The 13226-nt window shown below is 39.9% G+C and overlaps 1 pseudogene; it reads right to left on the bottom strand.

Moving 5' to 3' along the window:
• Positions 1–5917: 5917 nt before the first annotated feature.
• On the bottom strand, positions 5918–11975 carry LOC124270888 (annotated as a pseudogene).
• Between the last annotated feature and the right edge of the window lie 1251 nt (positions 11976–13226).

Raw genomic sequence — 13226 nt, 5'->3', positions numbered from 1 at the left:
TTGAGATTAATTGGAGTGTGAATTAACCTTTACATCGGGTCGCCATTGTCTGAGTTTCGGGAGATAACCACCTTTGGGAGTGACCCGTACAATACAATACTGCGGGCTGAGCTGTCATGACTTGACATTCCTTTCAAATAATGATATCACTTATTCACCAGGGAATTACGTCATGATCAGCATGTCAACAGTTAAACACGGACGGTCGAGTGGTCTGAACAAACCTATTTAAACAATGACCTACTTTCTGCAACACTCTTTTCTTTCTTTACATTCCAAATTTAAAAGCGATATGTTTAAGCGAAGGTATGTTTCATTATGTCATTGTTGCAAATGTTCTTCCATCCATGCTACCTTCAGACGAGCATAAAAATATAGACTTTAAACGCTGGCATGCATGAACCGCACAAGCATTTCTCTCCTCTGGGTGTTTTGCGTCTATCTTCTGGGTGTGTTTGACGAAGACGTGATGCGCCCAATATTCGGAAAAGGTTTGGAATTGACTTAGTTGCTTGATTGTGAAAAACAGCAAATCTTCGGTCAGTGACGAGGACATTGCAAATACCTATGTTGAGTACACTGAACAAACTTACCATGCAAAGATCAGCGAGTGTTCTGCCTCTTAATTCTAAACCTATAGTTACAGACAAGGACAAGGAAGTGAATGCACTTGGATGGTCGTGTCATCGAAACCTGCTTTGCTGTTACTCTTGTATATCCTACTGGGACAGAAGAAAAAAATCACGGGATTAATCCTACAGATGAAAAGCCGTTTGCCTAAAAAGTTATATTCACAGATCTATGTTTTGTCTGCTTTGACCTGCTCTGTGAGTGATTGACAAAGAAAATGGCAGATTATCATGTTCTTTTTATGACTCAGGATCAAAACCACTTCAGTGGCCCTGCTGTCTCTTGTGAAGAACTGTCTGAACAGTACGGCCTTGATTGTCATGACGCCAGACAGTCAGCAAGCCGTGGTAATCCATAGACGTCCTTTAAGGTCAATAGACGTCCTTTAAGGTTAAAATGTGTTTTGTGAGTAACTGAAAGCTTAGGCATCTTTTAAGGTTAAAATGTATTTTGTGAGTACCTGAAAGCTTTCGAATGATTGCGTTTAAAACCTAATGTGATAGTATGCGCCCAACAAAGAATTACCATTACTTTTCAGCAGGTAGATAACGTGACAGCTCTGTGCACATAAATGTAATTACTCAACATCTGCGGTGGGCTTACTAAGAAAACCATTTGTTATCAGCAAATGTGTTCAACATTGTGATATGGAGGCCATATTGACCATACTGACAATGGAATGTATCTGTGCTCACCTATATTATCAAAATATTTCGATGGCAACAAAGGTTTAAAAGTTCATAAATTGAAATGGAGCACAATACGAAATTATGCAGCACGTGACACATTTTGCGAAGAAATCATGAAGAATCACTGACAAAGTACGAGCCAAATTTGTGCAAATCACGCTGCACCATCTCACGACACCATCGGACAACAAAATTTGTACTTGTATTTGTTTTTTACTAAGATATCACATCCAAAGTATAACATTAAAAGCTTGTAGTTTTAGAGGGTGTTGAGTCAGATGGATTTAATGCCGCTTTAAACAACATTCCAGTTAATTCACGTCTTGTCAGCTTGATGAGGCAGATGTTTAACACCCGGTTAATCTGAAATATAGAATACAACTCACAATATAGAGTTACATGTACGCTTAAATTGCATCAGGTTATGCAGTATTGAAGAACGGATCGTTTGGGGTTTTTAAAAATTTTTGCACATGTTTTGTAACATACGGCAAGGAGCACCTTTCTAAATATATATACTTTCCTCCTCCCATTGTTGCTTCTTGGTGGCATTTATATTTAATATTTAAAAATATTACATGTTTTTAAATTAAATTATGTATTAGGCAATCGTGAGACAATCAAAAGCAGTTTTGTTGTGTATAAGGTAACCGTTTTAACATGAGAGGATGAACAATTGTACATAACCTCGCCTGAATAGCTACAGTTGAACTGAAAGAATAGTTATGAGGTTATGAGGTTGTACAGGGTCAAAAAAGGGACATTTTATGTTGGACATAGGAGCTGTCCCATAGAAATGTCCTAGTGTTATTTGGGATGTACTTTCAACACATTGTTAGTGTTGTATCAAAAGGAGTTTTTAACTTTCGTTGGAGGTGTGTCTGCATTTTAGAGCTTGTGTAAAATACCAGTCAAATACCTTATGTACGTCAAGTTATATTTGTCTGTTTTACCACCCTCTTTTAATGCCTATATCACAATTACAGCTTCTTCTCCCACACATTCATTATGGAGAAGATATTTGTTCACACAGAAACTTGCGTGACATGAAACATCAGAAACTGTCTTAACATATGTAGGGAATTTAGCCAGTATCTCCGGCGTGACAAGCGTACGATTTAACCATTCGACGTGGCCAGTTCTCCTTCGCAGAGAAAGAGCGTGAAAGGTGGACCGATTGATGCTCTCCATAGGGGGGTGGGGGGTCAGGGTTTGTGTTGACATGACATCAGAATTTATCCTGGTTAAATACGGTAGCTGTGTTTTGTATATCTTGGTTATCTGGATCTGTCTATAATCGGCAACGGTTCGGAAAATAATTAAGTCAGCTCTGGTTGAAAGACCACACATGGGACACAACTGCAACAATGCTAAATCAAATTACTGTTAAATCAACCAACTATGTTAGAAAGCTTTATTTCACACATTCTACTAGTGCAGATTCTAATTAGCTGAGGGCGGTTGGGTAGCCTAGTGGTTAAAGCGTTCGCTCGTCACGCCGAAGATCCGGGTTCGATTCCCCACATGGGTACAACTTGTTAAGCCCATTTATGGTGTCCCCCGCCGTGATATTGCTGAAATATTGCTAAAAACGGCGAAAAACCATACTCAGCCAGCCAGTCAGTCTAATTAGCTGATGGCTGAAAGTCCATTATTCGTAATCAGTTGTCTGCAATAAGCAAAATAATTACATCAAAATGGCTCAATCAATCAATTACATTATTGCATCCGTCATGATGGAAAGCACTGGTATACCGACTTAGCCACCATGGTGGGACTCGGATCTCGAGAAGATTAAGAAAGACAAATACAGAGCTCTTAGAAAACATAGGGATTTTGGAAAAGACATATCTGGATTCAGAACTTTACGCTCTCCCTTTAAAAAGTCATTTAATGAAAAGAAACATCAGTATTTCAATTATAAACAACGCCAACTCATAGAATGTAGAAACAGTCCGAAACTCTTCTTGAAAACTATGAAAGGATCGAGGAAAACATCTTCTAACAGTAACCATATTTCAGCAAACCTATGGATCGTTCATTTCAGTGCTCTTTCAAACTTTGACTACTCGCCTGATTATGAAAGTATATCTATCGCTACTGTCAACGAGTCTGTAAGCACCGACGATCTCCCTTTATTAGAAAATGTAAACAAACCATTTACAGAACAAGAAGCTTTTGATAGTTTAAGTAAGCTGAAGAGAAACAACTCTCCTGGCGAAGATGGGATAGTCTGTGAATTTCTACAATCAACTAAACATTATGTAACCCTTCTATTAACAATATTGTTTAATAAACTCTTTGATACAGGAATATTCCCTTCTCAGTGGGGACAAAGCAATATATGTCCGCTTCAAAAAGCAGATGATAGACACAACCCGGGAAATTACCGAGGCATCTCACTCATCAACTCCGTGTGTAAGGTGTTCACCTCCATACTGAACTCACGACTCCAGATCTGGTGTGACGACAATAAAGCGATCCACGAAACTCAGGCTGGTTTTCTACCAGGATATTCCACGGTGGACCAGATGTTTGTTTTACAGTCAATCACTCAAAAGTATACATCAAAAGGAATGGAAGGTTTTATTGTTTATTTGTCGATTTTTCGAAGGCCTTTGATTGCGTTCATCACGATGTCTTACTAAATCAACTGCAATCTATGGGTATAGATGGTAAGATCCTCAAGATACTTTGTGACATGTATGGTAAATTATCAGCTTGTGTGAAAGGCCTATGCTACAGAAGTGTTGTAAAGAATTCATGACAGGGAAATACGAATATCAAATAATATATCGAGAGAGCAGTTGTTAAATACTCATTCACAGTATATTAATGATATGACCCTATTGCGTTGATAAATATTTTTCTAAAAGTGAAATTAAAATTGAATCTTGATTTTGCACGTTAACTTGTATCTAATTTTTGATTACTTTAATGATTAACTAGGACAAAATCACTCCATCACCGAAAAGAAAATATCTTGAGCTCTGCGATTGGGCAACAACTATGTTCCTGTACAAAGTGTTCAACGCACGTCGTGTAACCTCATGAACTTTAAAACTAAATTTATACATGCAATGTACATTATCAATCGATTGCAACACTGTATTTTGGGCCAGAGGCCTTATACTGTAATAAATCTGTCTGTCTGTCTGTCGATCTGTCTGAAAGTTGAGATCATTCCGAAATTAAATTCTCTCGCATCCAAGCAAATGGGTGGCCGATTTAAATAAAGATTTGTTTTTTGGTGTGTCTTTTGTGGTGTTTTGTTTTGGTTTGGTTTTTTTTGTGTTCGTTTAATTTTTCTTATATATGATACATAGACTGACAATGCAATGGAAACGAAGCTAGGCAGAATTCATATCTCTTCTGAAGTCCTCCTTCATCTCTGCCAGGGTATTTGCTGATGTGTAGACGTCAACAATGCAGTCACCATTAGCATAATGTTTGCCAGACACTTCTTCCTTCCAGTCTAAGAAGAGTTGAGCATATGACTACTCCGAGTACTGAGGATGTAGCTTCCTTTAAAAGCCACATTCATGAATGTCGACAACAGATTTGTGCTCACGTCTTAGTGGAACACGGCAAGTATTTACTTTTCCCCGTGAATTTAGTCTGGATATTGTACGGACTTGACAAACTACACACTACATATTGACCTCTATGATGTAACCTTTCTGGAGGTTGCTCGTCACAAGGAATTCTTTGAAAGCACATACAGCAGAAGTCATCATCGTGCCAGCTGATGGAACTGATTTTGACATCTTAACAGGAGATGTCACCACTGCCTTGACCGATGTTCAACATCATGCCATATATTCTGTTTCATCTATCCCAGTAGTGACAGCTGATAATCCTCATCATCACTGATCATTTTCGATTCTCTCTATCTCTTCTCCTCTTAAACTCATTGTCCACATGGCGGTGGACAGGAAGGAATACCATCACCGGAAGTGGGCACTATTCACCCATGGTTTACAATTAGAGTAAGACCAGTCCGTTCTATATATACATTTACTTGATGACAAGTCGGTAGCAGGGTCCGTCAAGGCAAAGAATACCTAGTAGCTTTAAAGGTTGCAGGAAGATTCTGGCTGGTTGTGCATTTGGTTGACATGAAGATTTTAAACATGGGGTGTATGTACTTAATGCAGTGTATGTGCAGTTACTGAGTGAGTGAATACATATTCGAGGCGAGATTCTTTTAGAAAAATTCCAAACATCCTTCCGTAGCTAGACTCAGAATGTGTTAGCCACCATCTGATATCAAAATTTCAAATCGATGAAGCATGGGGAGTTTTTATAGCAGATATATCTATGAAGCATGACTTATGCTTAATTAATTTTTGAAACCTTGAAATCATTGGCAAATTAAAACGGATCAACATAGTGCAATATATTGTCAACATTATATAGATCGCCTGAAACATGAATAGACTAAAACGTGTCTCTAGTGGGGACTGTTGGCGACCTTTCGTCACTGTGATCAATTTGGCGATGCTTTTATAATTTGTGATGAGTGATGGCATGATACTGTAAAATGCTTTTGACAAAGAACTGTTTCGTCATAATTGAGTTGATATAATAGTTTTTACTCACCAGCAGCCGCTGTAAACTCTCTTCGTGTGATTTGGACACCCTCCAACCCCGACAAAGAATATGGGATGGATGCTGGGAAGGACGTAAGACACGTTTCCCATGTCAGTGGACCCTATAAACATGCCATTCAGCTGCTCCTGTGGGTGAACGCCACCCCAATAGCCTTAGCGTTAGCTTCAAAGGCATTGGCCCAGAGTTTTGTTTGTGACAAGGTTGGAACATTTCTTTGGGGCGAACTCGTATTCAACCTGTGATATACGAAACAAACACATCGCTTTAAACATTCATCTAGATGACATAGGCTGGCATGTGTTTATGTGAAGACTATATTACTGCCAACCGTTCTGAGTTTCTCAGAGGAGAAATAATACGCTTGAGTGCAGCAGAAGCAGCCCATGAGTCATATAATCTTTACTTTCTGTCAGTAAAGAAATACTACGTTTGTTGGACTTTCGAAATATTTCAAGACTCTCCACTCAATATATCCTTCGCTCATTACAACTAATGGCAGTCGGTCATTGTGATTACAAAATGCGCATTTAATGTATCTACGTTGATAATCCTAACAATATACATGTATGTGTAGACGCCGAAATGTAATCACATTCGTTCTGCCCTCTAAGCAAAGAGGGCAGTTGTAGATAACAATAACTTGTTCATTGTTTCCGACACTGATCGGCCAGGTCGGCTCAGATTTCCAACACTTTCCTGGCGACATCGAGTTATTATTACTGACAGTTACTTTTAGTTTATCTGGCCATAGTCGATGGTATACATGATTTCTAGATATAGTTGGCCTTTCGCACTGCAGGTGTGATCAAAACACAAACTAATATTCATTTTACAACTCATGGTCACATCAGTAACATGATCAAAAACAGTTCCTTGGAGACACGTTTCTAGAAGCGACTGGACATTTGCCATTTGAAACCCGATTAAATAACACACTGTTATATTTCTGTCTAAGACACATCTGATACTATTTTCATGGGCATAGAACAATACACTTGCTTGACAACGACACATAGAAACATCGCCTATGTGGTTCATCCTGTAAGTTATGGACTGTAGATTCTGGTAAGGTAATCTGCCAGATACTGACCGTGCATCCTGTTGCTGTAAACCAATGGCAGCATCCCGATGCAGCCTCTATACACTTGGACACTTTTTCCTTCAGGACGTCAAGCTCTGCGTCCGTGGGCGCCCTCAGAAGAGAATACTAGTTCTGTGAGCTCAGGAATTATATTTGGCTTGACACCTCCGTTGTTTATGATTCCTAAATAAATGGCATGGATTCGGTACCCACGATTAGAGTAGTGTAAATAAAACAGTGCAAAATATTGCTGGGTCGTCATTTCCGTTTGATTAGTATATAATGGTTTCCCGGTCGTTGCTAAATTCAACATGAACTAGCGACGTTCGCAGAAGGTGAACTGCACAAATGTCTTCGGTAAAATAGAAGACATTGCATTTTGAAGAATTTATCCATGATTATTGATTTGTATTAATATGTTTTATTCTCGAGCATTAAAAATTGGAAGAACAGATGTGAAACAGACATTACCATGCACTCTCCAATCAGGTTTCATCTGTTGTCTGAGACAGGAGATGTTCTGGTAGCACAAGACCGCGGCGTCAAGGGCGTTGATGCCGTCCCAGGGGAATCCTGCAGCGTGAGACGCCTTGCCGTGGAACTTGATGTCACAACTGTTTTATAACAATGCTACAGTTCTTAAATATGTTCAGGACCATCTGCTTCATTATATGATTAAGTTTATCCGTCATGGCATGAGGGATGACTTATGGTAACAATGGAAATAACGGGCGGTGTACTCTGTTACTAAGTAAATATTTTATAGGATAAATAAGTGTATCAAAATATGACCACCCACGTATGCACTTGTTTGCCTAGTGACGCTTGGACTTTTTCGATCTTAATGATCATAATGATAAGTGCTTGAAGTATAATCTGTATCACGTCGCACTGAAATATAGTATCTTACCCTACGTCGGAGGTGTGTATCTTAGGAAGACAGGAAATGCGGTTACATATGGCGTTGGATGCGCCATCATCGCAGCATCCACATCCTTGAAGACGTTGGCGTTGATGAGATCAAGTTTACCACCACCTTCTTCTTCCGCTGGAGTACCCAGTACAGTTAACTTAAATAGAACGACATTTTGACATAAATATTCGTCGAAACAAACGCATTCCACTTAAACTATCCGCTTTTAATATTGGTTCAGTTTTCAGACAAGCAATCCAAAAGACATATTGCACTTGCTCTTTCCCTCTTTGGCTCACGGTATTAACGGGTTGAAACAAGGCCGGGTTTGGTCGAAATGAGGAAACTGTGTGTGAGTGGAGTACCAATGGTAAACCACAACCATAAATTCTCCCAAACCACAGCATGTACACGCATTCACGTGTAGATGAAAATGTCTGTTTGTGCTCGTCTCCAGCAGCATTCATTCTGGTCTTTCTAAAACGTGGGCCCGTGGTCCACTTGTCTTCAGTGAAGTGGAGGGGCGTTGGGGTAGCCTAGTGGTTAAAGCGTTCGCTCTTCTCGCCGAAGACCAGGGTTGCATTCCCCAAATGGGTATAATGTGTGAAGTCTATTTCTGGTGTCCCCCGACGTGATATTGCTGTAATACTGCAAAAAGCCGCGGGGTAAAACCATACTCACTCACTCACTTCAGTTAGAAAATATTGTGTTTCATGTCAGATAGCTATTATTTGTTAGCCAAACAGTACTTAATAGTATACTAGTATGAGTTCACTCACATTAAATTCTGTTAACTTGCAACAATTTGAATAAGGAAAACCAAATCAATATCTGCCCAGCACATTTGTTAAAACGTTAAATACACAATTATTAATAATACCCAACCTCCATTAGGAGATAAACGGACAGTTTTATAAGATCAGCTGAGTTTTACATGAAATCGATGCCGGTAAATTTGTTATCTGAAACCGAACGCGAAGCATTGGATCGTCAACTGAGAGCATTTCACGAACTTTAAACATGGTACTCTGTGAAATTAGCTTGGCAATGTGATGGTGAGCTTCACCAGGCCCCCGCGGAAACAGTATTTGAAGTTTAAAATTCTATATGCTATATATTCTATGTTAAGTTATCTTTCATATGGAGTGAACGGAGATGACGGTGCACTGCCAATCTAATTTCGACATCTGAGGATTTGGAACAATACGTGTAGTTCATCAGCTTGTGGAATGTTCGTTAACAGATTATAACTCAACACTTCAACACTGGAAGTTTTCTTTGTCCAGCTAACATTGGAAATGTTTTGAAGCTGAAACATTTGAAACAACACGGCTGGATACTTCAACAATGAGCAGTGTCGTTATCGTTATGATAAATTTGGCAGTTATAAATACAGTTTTTAAATCGTCTTATGTTTTGGGACGGCAGTCATCGGTTACGGACGGCAGTGTTGCGCCAAACGATATTTTTTAATACTCGGATGATGGCTTGTGTTTAAGACTAAGTCTTAAATAAACTAGTGACATGGTTTCATATTGATCATCCACAAGTGGTTGCGCGTGGTTCTGTGCACAGTGCTCGATGACGAAGTTAAGCAACGTCGAGCTCGGACAATCCTTGGATGGGTGACCGTGTTTGCCAGCTTGACTCCTGAGAGTTTCTAGGACTTCAGTCCTGCCCCCACAACGAAACACATGTGATGCATGTGGTCTCACCTTAGGCAAGTGAGTTTGTTCAAATTGCCTCCGTTCACCCAGCAGAAAATGGGTACCCGGTTGGATAAAGTCATGTGACTATAACCTTCAAGCGCCTAACAGGCAGCTTGGGTTATCCGGGGTAATAAGAATCACATTCTGATTAAGCGCCGCGAGCAACCACTTGGTGTTTGGAGACTGTGCGCTATAGAAGATGACTTATTATTATAAGTAGGATGTGGCAAATATGGCGGGCTGACATGGCTGTGATAGATATGCAAGCATAGTGTTTCCCATCTACTAGTGATGACTACCCATGGACACAAGGAAACGACAGTACCATGTCTTGAGTCACAGCTATGATAGCCATATGTACCATATCCAGCTGAAGATGGAGACAGAATGAGAGAAAAGACCTCATATTCCCATCATGTTCTTATAAGATACTGCTCCACTAGAAATGAAAGAGTCGATGTATCCTTCAAGAAAGTGCCAGTGGTTGGCACGTGATCTGCAGAATTTTACTGTACTTATTATTGGTCAGCCCGTGCAAATTATTACACACGTCTCTGAAGTAAAGCATGGAGAGCCTTAGTAGATTGTGATAGCTTGAAATGTTGTCTACATGAACAACTATTAGGTTTTAGCACAGTTGTTCTAGTTTTAGCGTTTTAGATTTAAAGGGTGGATTTCTTTTTATACAAGTTCATTCTGAAAGTCTGATGGTATTAGTTTTCAGCTTTACTGATATTTGATCAGGCTGGTTGACACATGTCATCGTAGCCCAATTGCGTAGATCGAGAGAGAGCATGATATCATGAACACCTGTAAACATTCTTGAAATGCAATATTTAGTTACATAAAGGCATGATGTAATGCATTTCTGTGATACAATAATTATAAATGCATGGTAACCATGGAAACGCCCTGAATCCCACGTTTCCTAACAATTACTGGTCTCAAATGCATTTTGTCAGAAAGCTGAGGCAGTGAGGTGTCTTATGACACAAAATACATGGTGCTGTTCTTATACCTTATTCAGCAGTTAAGACAGATGCGCGGTAAAACATAGAATTTAAATAGCATTTAATCGGATTACTGTGACCTTGATATTTGACCTTGACCTTATTGCTTTAAATGGTTTGGAAGAGCAGTGTTTGGATTAGCACATGCATTCTCAAGAATGATAAAATCGCTATACATAGTGAAGATTTTTTTTCTTTATCATCCAAAACTGTGTTCCACAGGAGATATCGCTTGTGTGAGATATAGAGAATACTACACTCGGTCTCATTACAAACGAATTATACGAAACTCGTGTCCATAGGAAGGTCACGAGTTTCGTATAATTCGTATTAATGAGACCGAGTCAATATTATTTATTACCCACGTCTTACATGCATTAAATTGACAGAATAGCGTATTTTTGTTAATATTTTGGTTTCAAGCGAAACCGGTTTCATAAAGAGGTTGCGGAAGAGTTTTTGTAATGTAGTACAATATTTGCATGACGTCACACTGTAATGACCTCACTGCCTTGGTAACCGACGTCACGATTCATGTCAGTTGTCATCGCCTCGTACAGCCTTCTACAGTAAACTACTCCGTAGCACCCGTTTCTTGGTTTGCAGTTGCTATAGTTTGGCATGAAATGCATGTGGACCGGTTTTTGTAAATATCTCTTCATCCAATGATCAATCGATCTCAAACTGTGCAAGTGGATGTTTTGTCAGAACAACCTAATCACATTGTAAATCACCGATTGTATAAAACACTTTTCTCCACTTTTTTCTTACTACTTTGACAAATGATAACTACCTGGTTTACGTGTGAGTTGTCGTAGCATCGACACTGCATTGAATAACACTGACATTTCCTCCCGTTCCGTCCGTCCCTGTAGCCTCGTCTCTACGCAAATGCAATAAGCTTGAACGGCACTTCATCTCACATGTAGTAATATTGACACTGCATTGTATAACACTGACCTTTCCTCCCGTCCCTGTTGCCTGTAGCGCCTCCTTCACACCAAGACTCGCTGCTACGCCCACTTCAGCTATCAGGTTGTGGCCACAGGCGTGTCCAATCTCCGGCAGGGCATCATATTCACACAGTATGGCCACGTGAGGACCTGTTCCATCTTGACCAAACACTGCCCTGAAGGCTGTATCAAGCTTGTACTTCCTCTCAACCTCAAATCCATGCTTCTCAAGAAAATCTGTCAGTACTTGATGCGCACTTACCTGCTCATAATATAGTTCAGGAGTTTTCTATATAGCCTGACTGATTTCGTTAAGGTCAGCCGCATATCTGTCTATTTCCTCACATGCTGTTTCTTTCATTGTTTTAGCTGTCATTCTGTGTGAAACAGTGTCGCGGGGATCTTGATCAGTAAACGGTAAGCTTGCACATCATACCAAATCAGGTCAACTGCAATGTCGCTTGAGGTGTGTGAGTTTGAATATAGACCAACGCACTGGATTGCCTTGGACCACCGCGATTACGCGCATCCAACGCTAAATACGAGTGGACGATAATAGCATTGTTTCCTAAGAAGGTTGGCATACGCATATCGTTGAAGTTACATGTACTATATCTATAATACACATACCACTATATGCATCATGTTTACCGTGACTGTGTACTATTTATAGGTCAAGTGGTACAAACTCACATATCATATTAGTTCGAAAATAATCGGCCTGTGTGTGTGTGTGTGGTGGGGTGAGGTTTGAGGGTGTGGGGTGTGGGGTGGAGGAGGCCATGTGTCTGCCGTGTCGCTGTGCTAGCTGTGTTCGTTGCACCAACACCTACGTTCATTGGTTCGAATGGTGTTTAATTACTTTGTACTTTCATGATGTATAACGAGATCTTGCATGTGTTATCTGCAGTTTGTTTGTTATTTTCAAATACCTTTTCGTAGGTGCACACAGGATGTTGTAGCATGTGTTTTCAATATCCGCATGAATCATGAATTTCCTGTATAGTAATAATAGATGAAATCCGTTCATTTACCAACAGCTCCGACATGACTGCATCGGACAATATCTGCCCAGTTTTGGACAGATGCCTGCAAGGCGAAACTCCAAGTCCATAAGTGTATTGATGGCGACAGAAACACCTTGGAAAGTGTGGATATATGTCTTATCCCCATTCCGGTCTAGTTGACATTTGAACAAATAACATTTAGTTCTGTATTCAAGTTAGACATTTTGGGTTAAGTTGGGTTTATACTCAGTTCATTTGTACACATACGTTTAGACCCTCAAACGTCTTCATTTGCGGGTTAGAAATGGTCTTCATCAACCCATGCTTGTCGTAAGAGGCGACTAACGGGATGGGGTGGTCAGGCTCGCTGACTTGGTTGACGCATGTCTCGCCAAGTGCGGAGATCGATGCTCATGTTGTTCATCCCTGGATTGTCTGGTACATACCTCAGTCATATAGCTGGAGTATTGCTGAATATGGTGTTAAACAAACAAACTAACGGTATGAGATATGACATGATATGAATAATCAGATTACATACCATAGAGTGCATACCGTTTGAAATATATAATGCAGAAGGAATAAGGTATGTTCTTGGAAAGCAGATGCCTTCAAACATA

Source organism: Haliotis rubra, unplaced genomic scaffold (genome assembly GCF_003918875.1).
Source record: "Haliotis rubra isolate DU_JTF1 unplaced genomic scaffold, ASM391887v1 Scf1556, whole genome shotgun sequence".
In the NCBI taxonomy this organism is placed as follows: Eukaryota; Metazoa; Mollusca; class Gastropoda; order Lepetellida; family Haliotidae; genus Haliotis; species Haliotis rubra.
This window is presented reverse-complemented; position numbering and strand designations above follow the sequence as displayed.